This window comes from Oncorhynchus keta, chromosome 4 (genome assembly GCF_023373465.1).
Source record: "Oncorhynchus keta strain PuntledgeMale-10-30-2019 chromosome 4, Oket_V2, whole genome shotgun sequence".
Lineage (NCBI taxonomy): Eukaryota > Metazoa > Chordata > Actinopteri > Salmoniformes > Salmonidae > Oncorhynchus > Oncorhynchus keta.
The window spans coordinates 77,726,587-77,738,549 of NC_068424.1; the positions used below are offsets into that span (position 1 = coordinate 77,726,587).

At 45.5% G+C, this 11,963-nt stretch overlaps 1 pseudogene; it reads left to right on the forward strand.

Moving 5' to 3' along the window:
* The first annotated feature begins 8,342 nt into the window (after window positions 1-8,342).
* Window positions 8,343-11,963, forward strand: part of LOC118384005 (gamma-aminobutyric acid receptor subunit alpha-6-like) — a 25,601-nt pseudogene continuing 21,980 nt past the window's right edge.

The window sequence follows — 11,963 nt, forward strand, 5'->3', positions numbered from 1 at the left end:
TGTGGCTGCACTGTCTTCAATGTTTTGAAACCACACGTCCATAAAGACCACGTTTCAACGATTTCCATACCGACAGCTAGTTAACTGAATTATGGCTTTGAAGTCTTATGACAAAGGTTTGGCTGAATAAAACTCCAATCTTAAAACACAGGCTCAAGAGAAAAAGCAGGATGTAGGGTTGTATATTATTACGGCTTATAGTTCTGTTTCAAAGGACTGACTATTCTAATTGTTTCAGAACATTGTCCATTTGCCCAAAGCAACTGCTCTTCCTTTGCTGCATTCATAACCAAGAGGGAAGGTGGTAATTACAAGTTGTGAAATAGAAACTATCAGTTGGATGCATTGACATGCTTTGAATGTTTGAGAAATGCCAATTGGCTTAACAAGCTGCATCAACTACAAACTGAAAGTACAGCTATCATGCTTGTGAACAAATTAGTGTTTTAAAACTATACTAATAGTTTGCATTTGTGTTTTTGTTACGCTTAACTGCTGTTATTGAGGTGTTGTGGAAATGTTCTGTATTTACCAAATCATGAGAGCAAACCACATGTCAGAGTTATCACAAAGTTAATCTTTATATGAGCTCCATCACAAACCTGTGACTCTCAGATCAATTCAGTGTTTATCAATGAATTCTCGGAGGTCCTTACACATTGCAACTGAGATCCTTTAATTGCAAAAGACACACATAGCCAGACAGCATTGGCATTTATCGTTCAGCTTTGTCTCCTAAACTATGCTCTTTTCTCAAACTCCGAACCATAAACCAATCCTCCATATCAACAGCCATATATCAAATCCATCCTATCTTGACAAGATCACAGAGACACATTGACTGGCACACAGACATTGTGGAGCCAAGAGATACACGCTTGACCTCTCCCCTTTCTCCAGCCCACGTAACTTAGTCTTGACATAGAACAGATACTGCAACTCCGCCACAGTATTATACAAAAATAACATTCTGATGAGAAGTAACTTACAAACATATGATGAATATAAAACATCTTACCTATGTTACCAACTAATTCTGATTATTCCCCAACAGAGAATTTCATTAGTCAGTGACAGAGATACTATAAGTCCTACAACTCCTATTACATTGTATGACCGCTATTACACTGGTAGGCCAAGGTAAAATAATTTAACGTAAAGTAACAAATCTTACTAAATGGAATGGCACAGAGTTTGGTCAAATATGTTTTTCTCTGAGACCAGCTTGTTTAGCTTGGTAGTTTAACCTAATTCAAATCGTGGTAGTGTTTTCAGTAGGTAATGTTTTTTATGCCATGTAGCAGTGTAGCTACTACTGGAACTACAACTACTGGAACTACACACTACTTAGAAAATATGGGTGAAGTAGGACATTTCTTTTGTTTGCATCAGACCTAATTAATTCTGAACTGAAATATTGTTTTTGTGTTTAATAGACTAAATTTCACATTCTGTTAACAAATGACCCTCCAAAGTGATCTATTCTTGCAATTTGTAGTCTATGACATGTTAGATTTGATCATTATCACAAAGTAGTTTTGATGTAGTGAACTACTTTGTCAATGTAACTTTAGTGGGAGAAGTCAGAGCTCAGGGGTGATAGACCAGTTTCCCACCAGTTCAAGTGTATTGTCCCCAGTCTTATGTTGCAAGTGCCACCTTCCCACTTGGTTATGAGCACAGCACTAGTCCTTCTACAGTACAATCTCTTCACCCCTAGACCAAGCCTCAACAGTGTCCATATGACAGAAGTCTTGGGTATAATGTACATGTAACAGTATAACTTTAGACCGTCCCCTCGCCCATACCCGGTCGCGAACCAGGGACCCTCTGCACACCTCAACATCAGTCACCCACGAAGCATCGTTACCCATCGATCCACAAAAGCCGCTGCCCGTACAGAGCAAGGGGAACTACTACTTCAAGGTCTCAGAGCAAGTGACGTCACTGCGCGCACCGCCGCTAACTAAGCTAGCCGTTTCACATCCGTTACACCAGCACCGCCACTAACTAAGCTAGCCGTTTCACATCCGTTACATCAGCACCACCGCTAACTAAGCTAGCCGTTTCACATCCGTTACACCAGCACCACCGCTAACTAAGCTAGCCGTTTCACATCCGTTACACCAGCACCACCGCTAACTAAGCTAGCCGTTTCACATCCATTACATACAGTGGGTGAGTCCGACCTTGCTGTTTGACGTCACTTTACCTCTGCAAGCTGTAGAAGGCTGGCCCACCACCTGCAAAGTTCCCAGAGATCTCTGCTCCACTGAAGTCAAAGCCAGAGTTCTGTTGACAGAGTGGGAAGTGACACACAGGTGGAAGAAGCAAGTCAAATCTAATTTTATTTGTCACCTGTGCCGAATACAACCTTACTGTGAAACGTTTACTTACAAGCCCTTAACCAACAATGCATTTCAAGAAGTAGAGTTAAGAGAATATAAATAAAATAAAGTAACAAGAAAATGACACAACGAGGCTATATACAGGGGATACTGGTACCGAGTCAATGTGCGAGGGTACAGGTTAGTCGAGGTCATTTGTAAAGTGACTTTGCATAGACAATAAACAGCAAGTAGCAGCCGGGTAAAAACAAAGCAAGTTAATATACCTTCATCTATTTATGTTTTTCAGATAATGTGGATGAAGAGGTTTGAGGCTATTGAGAAGTGTAATCAGTGTTTGTGTTAATGCTCCTTGTGTGACTGTCTATAGCAAGGGTGGGCAAACTGTTTGACTCGAGGGACACATCGGGATTTTGAAATTAAACGGAGGGCCACAGTTTTTGAGGGACCAATTGTTTGTTAAAATCCATTTGCGGGGTCCTCCCTCGTGGGGCAGCGGTCTAAGGCACTGCATTACAGTGCTTGAAGCGTCACTATAGACCTGGGTTCGATCCCTGGCTGTGTCACAGCTGGCCATGACTGGGAGACCCATGAGGTGGTGCACAATTGGCCCGTCGTCTGGGTTAGGGGAGGGTTTGGCAGGCCGAGATTTCCTTGTCCCATCGCTAGCAACTCCTGTGGCGGGCCGGGCGCATGCACGCTGACACGGTCGTCAGGTGTACGGTGTTTCCTCCGACACATTGGTGAGGCTGGCTTCCGGGTTAAGCGGGCATCATGTCAAGAAGCAGTGTGGCTTGGCTGGGTCGTGTTTCGGAGGGACGCATGGCTCTCGACCTTCGCCTCCCCCGAGTCCGTATGGCAGTTGCAGCGATGGGACAAGACTGTAACTACCAATTGGATACCAGGAAATTGGGGAGAATTTGAGGTGGTATCCCCACCTCTGTGGAACCTCTCCAGAGTTAGTTTCCTCTGGTCCTGGAGCCAGGTACAGTACTCTCCCTCTAGCAGAGGCCCAGCAGTTACCTCCCTCCCTGTTCGTCTTCATCAGCACAGTACTCTCCCTCTAGCAGAGGCCCAGCAGTTACCTCCCTCCCTGTTCGTCTTCATCAGCACAGTACTCTCCCTCAAGCAGAGGCCCAGCAGTTCCCTCCCTGTTCGTCTTCATCAGCACAGTACTCTCCCTCAAGCAGAGGCCCAGCAGTTACCTCCCTCCCTGTTCGTCTTCATCAGCACAGTACTCTCCCTCTAGCAGAGGCCCAGCAGTTACCTCCCTGTTCGTCTTCATCAGCACAGTACTCTCCCTCTAGCAGAGGCCCAGCAGTTACCTCCCTGTTCGTCTTCATCAGCACAGTTACCTCCCTCTAGCATAGAGGACCAGCAGTTACCTCCCTCCCTGTTCGTCTTCATCAGAACGATACAGATCAGACACATCACTTAGCAGATATTGGTTGAAAATAAACCCCAACAGCTTATCCACTGAATGAGAAATGTGTAGAGAGGAATGATTGAGTCTATCTTGTGGAAGACTGATTTATTATGCAAGCTTTACACTCAACCATTATGTGTTGATTTAATTAAAAGAAAGTGGATGATCCACCTAATGTCCACGTTCCTTCATCAGCAAGAGAGATGCCCAAATCATTTACAGTGGAAGTACAAGAGACGGGACTATAAGCAAATACAATATGCAATCCTTCAGAGTCAGCGACTGAAATGACTGCAACACTTAACAAAGAGCTGTAGTTCGTTTCAGAATGGGTGGGAAAGGAATAAGTCCTAAATATTTCTCAAACTAAAAACATTCATTAAACCCGAGATTGACTTCATCACTTGTTTTTGTAAGAAGTGTTGACATGTTGAATGCACCGAGGTGTCTGTTTAAACTACTAGCACACAGCTCAGACACCCATCCATACACCACAAGACATGTCCCCCGAGGTGTCTTCACAGTCCCCATGTTCAGAACAGACTATGGGAGGAGCACAGTACTACATGGAGCCATGAGTACATGGAACTCTATTCCACATCAGGTAACTGAAGCAAGCAGTCAGAATCAGATTTTAAAAAACACTTAAAAATACACGATATGGGACAGTGGGGACTGAGAAGAGACACACGCATACGCACACACACACTCTACACACCATACATGGTGGTATTAAACATTTTGTATTGTAGATATGAAGTGGTGTAATAATGTTATATGATGAAGAGGAAGAGTAGCTGCTTCCTTGGAAACAGCTAATGGGGATCCATAACAAATGCAAATACCTGTAGCATACTTGCAACCAATAACAGCAAACAAACAGGTGAATAACATGGACCAATAAGCTTGCAGTTCACAACCATGACTACCAAAATTCACCTGAATCTTGCCGATGTGAGGTCACCAGACAACTACCTGAACATCTGGTTCAGGGATACAGTCATAGACGACACAGTGAAACCACAGACCACGTGTAACCACGCCAGCCCAGGACCTCCACATCCGGCTTCTTCACCTGTGGGATCATCTGAGACCAGCAACCCAAGACAAATAAAACAGATAAAACTAAGGAGTGTTTCTGTCTGTAATAAAGCCCTTTTGTGGAGAAAAACTCATTCTGATTGGCTGGGCTAAGCTCCCCAGTGGGTGGGCCTATGCCCTCCCAAGCCCACCCATGGCTTCGCTCCTGCCCAGTCATGTGAAGTCCATAGATCAAGGCCTAATAAATGGATTTCAATTGACTGATTTCCTTATATGAACTGTAACTCAGTAAAATCTTTGAAATTGTTGCGTTTATATTTTTGTTCAGTGTATGTAATAGCTACATCTTTATCAAAGCATTCATTTAAATAAATTGTACTTGGAAAATAAATGTAGCGGGAATGAGAATTATTTGGGAGTCACCTACTGTACAGTATGCAGGTAAAACTAGACGAGTTTTGGAAGGATGGCATCGCAAGACTAAGGGATGGATTACAATTTACAGAATGGTCACCTGGAGGAAAATGGGGGAGGGTCTTTCAATTTCAGTCAAGGAGTGGGGTTTAGTATTTTTTAAACCTAGTCCTAGGAAGGGTCATGTCATTTGTAATTCATGAAATGTCTATATTTCTCAATGTTTTATAACGAGTTACTTATTAGACTATAGATCGATGTGCGCCTATAGGCTATTTAGGGTGGTCTCAATCAAATGCTCCAGTTTCAACTGTTCTGACTGCGGCTATGAAACCCTGACCTGTTCACAGGACATAATACCTGTCCCAGACCTGCTGTTTTCAACTCTCTAGAGACAGCCGGAGCGGTAGAGATACTCTCAATGATTGGCTATGAAAAGCCAACTGACATTTACTCCTGAGGTGCTGACCTGCTGCCCCCTCTACAACCACTGTGATTACTATTTGACCCTGCTGGTCATCTATTAACGTTTGAACATCTAGAAGAACGATCTGGCCTTAATGGCCATGTGCTCTTATAATCTCCACCGGCATAGCCAGAAGAGGACTGGCCACCCCTCAGAGCCTGGTTCCTCTATAGGTTTCTTCCTAGGTTCCTTCTTTGCTAGGGAGTTTTTCCTAGCCGCCGTGCTTCTACATCTGCATTACTGCTGTTTGGGGTTTCTGTATAGGCTGAGTCTCTGTATTTCTTTATAAATACATTTGATTTGATCCATAGTCTACAGACTACAAAGTGTGTGCTAAGAGAAGCACAGAGCAAAGTTATATTTCTAAGATAGCTGCTGGTATGGTGTAAATAAAACCAGGCTGCATTACACACTGTAATGGATATTCCAACGCTGAGCCCCGGCCTGCTCTGACCAATCCAAAACTTTTTTTGTGTGCTGCCTAACCAATGGCTGTGCTGTGTAGGCTTACGGTGACAGTTCAGGAGGAGGATCAAAGGCTTTTTCTAAAAATAATATTGCGTGTGGACTAGCCTATAGCCTAAGTTCTGTTCAGTTCAAGAAGGAGAGTGTGAAGAAGAGGACTACTATAAATGAGTTTATTAAACACAATGTATGTGTATTGCCCCTGATGTATTTATCAGACTGATTACCTCACAATAAGTCAGCTTCTAATAACTTACATTGTGTCGCTGAAACTTCCCCTGATGTGTTTATCAGACTTATTACCTCACAATAAGTCAGCTTCTAATAACTTACATTCTGGTGCTGAAACTTGAAACAGCAGCCACTGCAAAATCAATGGGAAATGGACAGCTCATGGTGCTGAAAGAAAGCATCATTCATTTCAATGTCTTCACTTTACTAACGACAAGAGGGCTTTGTGTTGGATACTTTTTCTTCCTATTTAAGAGGTAGGCCAACCAGTTTGACAGACGACATTAGGCTATAGGCCGTTATATCCATAGATTTGTCCATCAATTCCTCAACTCATGCACTCTTCAAGTATCCTACCTCCATGTCAGTGAAGGGCTATAACTAAAACTCCAATTGAGGGGGTATGCCATATGCCAACCTTTTATTAAAGAAAATGGCAACAAAAAAACTCAGGCCTACCCTTGCAAGCTTAAGATTTTGATGAATCCGATTATATAAAGTGATCTATAACAACGCTTTGGTCCACTATGCTTTATGCTAGAAACAAGCTGACATACCTGGGAAAGACGTGACTACAATGAAAGTGGGGGTATTATTGTTTCCTCTCTTTGACCTTTAGAGGCTGCGCTACAACCTTCTTTAGTCCAGGAGACAAAAAAAATAGACTTTACTTGGCAAGTAAACTAACTCTGTCACTATCAATTGATTAAGCTATTCGCGTTCGGTACAATAGAAGCTATTTAAACCCAGAGAGCTTTTAGGGAAACACCTGTGACCTTCTGTCGTTGAGTTAAGACACGGAAGAAGAATAGCCAGCAACTAAAGCTTAAAATGTTCTGCGTTGGTAGGTATCCAAGAGGCGCAGAGATCTAAGGCACTGCATTTCAGTGCAAGAGGCCTGGTTTGGATCCAGGCTGTATTTACATCCGGCCGTGATTGGGAATCCCATAGGGAAGTGCACAATTGGCCCAGCGTCGTCCGGAGTAGGCCGTCATTGTAAATAAGAATTTGTTCTTAACTGACTTGCCTAGTTAAAATATATACATTTAATTTACTCTGTCTGAGGTGCGAACCCACAACCTTCTGGTCCGTTGCCATCTAATGCTTTCACGACAAAGAACAGTTTCTAATACCACATATCTAAGGATCTGGTCTGCCCAAGAAGTGAGGATAACCAGTAAACATGTTCTCTGATATCCACGTTGTTTTAATTATCATTTTGGTGTCGGGAGAGTCACTTTTTTTGCTTTGCGTTCGGGAACGTAAAATATATTTTGCTGAAGGGAGGGCCATCCAGTTTCATTGAAAAGAAGGACGATTTTCTCAATGTAACTCTAATTTTAAATAACGTTGACTCCCTAACTTTGAAATGTGGTTGTTGTGTAGCCTAACGGTGAAGACTTGTTGCCTTTTTGACGTGTAGTTCTATTAGTTTGTATCCAAGATTACATTTGACTTCTTTGCCAGACGTCCCACGGAGTACATTCACTTCAATAAATACCTCCTCCGTGGTTTGGGACCAGTTTCCCCGTGGTGTTTTACACGGAATAACACCGCTTCTCTCCTCCAAGAGGAACGACATTGCTGCTGGCTATAGCAACCCTCTCACGCCCCCTGAACTGATGGTTAGCTAACCGGATAGCTAGTTTAATGTTGTTTATTCTCAAACGATGTTCAGGTACCATCCCAAAAACATATACTTATATGAATAAGCTATCTGGAAAATATGACAAAAGTTGTGTGGGATAGTATTTACACCAGTCAAGTCAACTCGTTCAGAAACTTCCTGGAGTTACTTCCTCGCTGGTGGATTTTCCGGTGGCTCAACCGATAAAAGTGAATGGACAGCGCCACCTACTGTTTAGACGCGCAGGGATCAAGACTCTTGATCTAAAAATAACTCTTTACAAATATCCTTGAAATTCCATCCAAGATTATACATTTTAACAACTGGAAGATTATAGCTCCCCGAGGACACAATAAAACTGTTTACATGTTTACACATTTTCCCATCTTTTCTGTAATCCAACGGTCACTGTCTCTTTTCCTAAAGAGTGCCCCAGTCTAAACATGGGTTGGATTTTCTGTGCTAATCTCCTAATTCGATTACTTCACACGTCCTTGTGTTTAAAATACATTCAGTTTAGACTAGCGGAGGACAGAGAAAGGCTGACTATTTAATTTACACTCAAAGAGTTGACAGGGAACATTTTTCAACACACCTGCTGCCAAGGATGGCTCTCATGATTCTGACATTGGTCACTTTGCCCTGGTGAGTAAAATAACCTTTTTCTAAATTGATCAATGGTTAGGCCTCTATAGTTTCTTGAATGTACTTCAGTCATGTATGATAGTAAACATAACAATCCTAATCCTAATAGGTTTAACCTACTAATCGTATAGGTCTACACAGGACAGTGTAAATTGTCATCAATTATGATTGTATTGATTTCTTACAGTGTTGGCTGTGTCTATGGACAAGAAAGCTACGCAGGTGAAAACATCACCCGCATTCTGGACCGACTACTAGATGGATATGACAACTGGTTGCGACCAGGATCCGGAGGTAGTTCTGTCCTCCACTATCCTGATTTATTTGACTATATTTTACATCTACAGAACTTTTCATTGAATACGTAGGAAATAGCATAATGTGACTATTACACTGTACATAATTTTTTTACCTGGTTAGTTTCTCTAAACAAATTGTTCCAAGTCTATTTACAGTTTTCCATATTTTTATCACCAGATCCTTTCCAGGTCACAGAGGTGAAAACAGATATCTTTGTCACCAGCTTTGGCCCAGTGTCAGATGTGGAAATGGTAAGAAACACTCAGCATATTCCCACATAGGCTTACTGTCACATACATGTGCAGTATGTCAAATTAGCAACTGTGTTTGTATGTTATGTTTACACACAGTTTCTCATGCATTTATTATACATGGGTGTTAACTGAGCTTTATCGTCCACTGCACAGCTGCCTTATGGGTAGACTGGAGATTAGATAATGAGCCATTTAGTTTGATTAGTCTGTTTCAATACAGCAACTAGGGGAGGGTCCTGGGGTCCTTCTAAATCAATATGTCAAGCAAACTGAATGCTCAAACGGATTGATGAATGAATATCTATAGGTAGTTATTGTCCTAATCATCTCATCTTCTCTCTGGACTGTCTTGTCGGATCAGGATTTAACTGTAGATATTTAATTACAAACACATTTATTATGTCTATGGTTTGGAGCAGGACCTGCATTTTGTAATGTGCAGTCCTCTGGCCTTCTTCAGGATTGTAGAATCTAGATTCTAGGTCTACATTCTATATTCTAAAGTCCACATTCCAGATCCAGAACCTGTCTGGTGATCAGTCATCTAAAGCCCGGCCTTCTATCTCCTCCTCAGGAGTACACCATCGACATGTTCTTCAGACAGACCTGGGTGGACGAGAGGCTGAAGTACGACGGCGCCGTGGAGATCCTGAGTCTCAACAACAAGATGGTGGATAAGATCTGGACACCCGACACGTTCTTCAGGAACTCCAGGAAGTCCATCGCCCACAACATGACCACTCCCAACAAGCTGTTCCGCATCATGCAGAACAGGACCGTCCTCTATACCATGAGGTAACCTGAGCCCCGAGCCCCTCCTCCCTGGACCCTCCTGTAGAACCTCTTCACCATGAGGCAGTCCCTCCTCCCTGGACCCTCCTGTAGAACCTCTTCACCATGAGGTAGTCCCTCCTCCATGGACCCTCCTTCACCATGAGGTAGTCCCTCCTCCCTGGACCCCCTGTAGAACCTCTTCACCATGAGGTAGTCCCTCCTCCATGGACCCTCCTCACCATGAGGTAGTCCCTCCTCCCTGGACCCTCCTCACCATGAGGTAGTCCCTCCTCACCATGAGGAGCCCCTCCTCCCTGGACCCTCCTCACCATGAGGTAGCCCCTCCTCCATGGAGCCCCTCCTCCCTGGACCCTCCTCACCATGAGGTAGCCCCTCCTCACCATGAGGTAGCCCCTCCTCCCTGGACCCTCCTGTAGAACCTCTTCACCATGAGGTAGCCCCTCCTCCCTGGACCCTCCTCACCATGAGGTAGTCCCTCCTCCCTGGACCCTCCTCACCATGAGGTAGCCCCTCCTCCCTGGACCCTCCTGTAGAACCGCTTCACCATGAGGTAGTCCCTCCTCCCTGGACCCTCCTCACCATGAGGTAGTCCCTCCTCACCATGAGGTAGCCCCTCCTCCCTGGACCCTCCTCACCATGAGGTAGCCCCTCCTCACCATGAGGTAGCCCCTCCTCCCTGGACCCTCCTGTAGAACCTCTTCACCATGAGGTAGCCCCTCCTCCCTGGACCCTCCTGTAGAACCTCTTCACCATGAGGTAGTCCCTCCTCCCTGGACCCTCCTGTAGAACCTCTTCACCATGAGGTAGTCCCTCCTCCCTGGACCCTCCTGTAGAACCTCTTCACCATGAGGTAGCCCCTCCTCCCTGGACCCTCCTGTAGAACCTCTTCACCATGAGGTAGCCCCTCCTCCCTGGACCCTCCTGTAGAACCTCTTCACCATGAGGTAGCCCCTCCTCCCTGGACCCTCCTGTAGAACCTCTTCACCATGAGGTAGTCCCTCCTCCATGGACCCTCCTCACCATGAGGTAGTCCCTCCTCCCTGGACCCCCCTGTAGAACCTCTTCACCATGAGGTAGTCCCTCCTCCCTGGACCCTCCTCACCATGAGGTAGTCCCTCCTCCCTGGACCCTCCTCACCATGAGGTAGTCCCTCCTCACCATGAGGTAGCCCCTCCTCCCTGGACCCTCCTCACCATGAGGTAGCCCCTCCTCACCATGAGGTAGCCCCTCCTCCCTGGACCCTCCTGTAGAACCTCTTCACCATGAGGTAGCCCCTCCTCCCTGGACCCTCCTGTAGAACCTCTTCACCATGAGGTAGCCCCTCCTCCCTGGACCCTCCTGTAGAACCTCCTCACCATGAGGTAGCCCCTCCTCCCTGGACCCTCCTGTAGAACCGCTTCACCATGAGGTAGCCCCTCCTCCCTGGACCCTCCTGTAGAACCTCTTCACCATGAGGTAGCCCCTCCTCCCTGGACCCTCCTGTAGAACCTCCTCACCATGAGGTAGCCCCTCCTCCCTGGACCCTCCTGTAGAACCTCTTCACCATGAGGTAGCCCCTCCTCCCTGGACCCTCCTGTAGAACCTCTTCACCATGAGGTAGTCCCTCCTCCCTGGACCCTCCTCACCATGAGGTAGTCCCTCCTCCATGGACCCTCCTGTAGAACCTCTTCACCATGAGGTAGTCCCTCCTCCCTGGACCCTCCTCACCATGAGGTAGTCCCTCCTCACCATGAGGTAGCCCCTCCTCCCTGGACCCTCCTCACCATGAGGTAGCCCCTCCTCACCATGAGGTAGCCCCTCCTCCCTGGACCCTCCTAGAACCCTTCACCATGAGGTAGCCCCTCCTCCCTGGACCCTCCTAGAACCGCTTCACCATGAGGTAGCCCCTCCTCCCTGGACCCTCCTGTAGAACCTCCTCACCATGAGGTAGCCCCTCCTCCCTGGACCCTCC